Source organism: Equus przewalskii, chromosome 11 (assembly GCF_037783145.1).
Source record: "Equus przewalskii isolate Varuska chromosome 11, EquPr2, whole genome shotgun sequence".
Lineage (NCBI taxonomy): Eukaryota > Metazoa > Chordata > Mammalia > Perissodactyla > Equidae > Equus > Equus przewalskii.
Window position 1 is genome coordinate 15,308,203 of NC_091841.1, and position 2,404 is coordinate 15,310,606.

General features: G+C 40.0%; 1 pseudogene; it reads right to left on the reverse strand.

Annotated features, from left to right (window-relative positions):
- Positions 1-233: 233 nt before the first annotated feature.
- On the reverse strand, positions 234-1,151 carry LOC139074629 (olfactory receptor 4C3-like; annotated as a pseudogene).
- Positions 1,152-2,404: the final 1,253 nt, after the last annotated feature.

Sequence of the window (2,404 nt, forward strand, 5' to 3'; positions counted from 1 at the left end):
ACTGGGATAATAATCATTCATGCCGTATATATTTCATATAGTAGTTTTTTTATGATCAAAGTGTGCAATTTAAATGAAAAGACTAAGTAAATCATAAAAAGTCTATAAGATGAGTGGATAGATATCACTGAATAAGATAATATGTGTTAATAAAAAGCAAGCACTGGTTTGTTCCACTTAGAGAAATGAAGTCATTTTTATTTCCTGCTTTCCACTTATTTACCACCTGCAATTTATAGCTGTGTGAAGGGCTTTCTCATGGCATTTTTCTACATCTTCATTTCTTAGGGTATAAATGAGTGGATTCAAGACAGGTGTCAGAATATCATAAAATACTGCCGTGTTTTTGTCTATAGATGAAGTAGAGATTGCAAGTATATAAGTAAATATGCAGGGCACAAAGAACAGGGTAACAACAGTGAAGTGGACCCCACAGGTGGAGAGGCCTTTGTGTCTCCCTTCTGCACTGTGAAACCTCAAGGAGTGAAGGATGATGATGTAGGAGGCACCCAGCATGAGGAAGTTCAACAGACAGATCACACCACTGTTGGGAACCACCAGCAGACTGATGGCACATATGTTGGTGCAGGTGAGTTCTAGCAAATGTTATAAGTCACAGATAAAGTGATTGATCATATTGGGCCCACAAAAAAAACAACTGAAGGACCAGGATGAGCTGAATCAATGAATGCAGAAGCTCCCTAGCCAAGGCACACTCACCAGCAGGCCACAGAGATGCCTGGTCAGGATGATAGTATAATACAGAGATCTCCAGATAGCCATCTGGTGGTCATAAGCCATCACTGTGAGCAGAATGATCTCAATACCTTCAAAAAATGGGCTCCAAAGAGTTGAGCCAGGCAGCCCTCATAAGAGATGGCTCTCCCCTTGTACAAGGAGTCAGCAATGAGTTTAGCGACCATAAAGGGAGATTAACAGGCACCGATAAAAGACAATTTGGCCAGGAAAAAATACATATACATGGGGAAAGCCACGCAAGAACTGGAGGTGATGGTGACCAGAATGAGCATGTTGCTACAAACTGTGATCTCATAGATGATTGAAAAGACCAAAAACTGAACTCCCTGTACCTCTGGGCTCTGTGAAAATCCCAGAATGAAAAATGCTGTGATGTTGTGAGGTATTTCCATAGATGCCGCTGCATTTTTATTTGAGTTTCATTTTTCTTTTATTTAATTTTAAAAATAGGTTTTAGAAAACTTACATTGAGTGTATCTGAGGATGCCAACAGGTCACCAGGGTTTTTATTTTTGTTTTTTAACATCCTAACATTATGGAATAGTGAACCTGGAAGAGTTCTTAAAGAGTCATCTAGGCCAGCTCCAAGCATAGCAAGCCAAATTTCACTGGAAGGAATTCAAATTGTTTTTTACATTGAGGCAAAGCACAGATTGGGCAATTGCTGTTGAGTACAGAAACTCATCTGAGCTGAAATTTTCTTAGACTAGCACTAGTTGAAAACTCAAAAGGGAGTCGTTCATTTACCAGCAGCTGGGAATTCTTTCCATTATTCATTTCCCTCTTATTTGCTGAAGAACCCTGTGATATTTAAAATCACATTTTCTAATTGTCTTCATTTTAAAGGTGGTAGATTGAAGACTCAGAGAGATTAGATGCAGCTGGTACAAAGTCACATGGGTGATTCATGGCAGAGGTGAGGCTGGAAGCCAGGTTGCTTGTCACTTCAGCCTGTGTGCTTTCCAATATAACCTCCACCCTCAAGTATCTACTTTCTCTGTGTTTGACAAGCCAAAAAAATTGCTGCTGCTAATATTAGGGAAGCAGTTCTCACAGAAAGAGTAGTTGGCTTGTTATCTCTGCTTCATGCTAAAAGTACTTGTCCACATAGTCTCAGAAAATCTGCATCTTTCCACTGGAATGAGTTATTTATAAGGTGGGAATGATAATGTCGGGATTATCAGTGCTATGCGCTTTCTGCCTCTCTAAGGGAGGCTAATTATCCCCTCACAAGATCACTTGCTGAAGCAGTTTTAGAACTAGGTTTGCCTTGTTCACAGGTTAGAACAATGTTGATGCCATCATTTAATTAGTCCCTTTGAATACACCTTTTGTCTCAGGGAAATGACTCTCTTCTGTTTCTTAGAAGTGCCCAGTGCCCTTCCACTGTCTAGACAGAGTCCACAAATTGTCTGGAGGAAAAGGGAGTTAGGCTATTTCAGGAATTCATATTGGAGGATCAACATCTCTAGGGAAATTACTGACTGAACAACCACAAAAATCAGCAGCATCTATTGAGCATCTTCTGTGTTCTAGGCATGGATCCTAGGCCCTTTCACACATATCCTCTCTTTCATTTCCTCCCATAAAACTAAGAGAAAAGTATCACTGTCCTTTACCCATATTTCTGTGTGGTGTGCTAAAA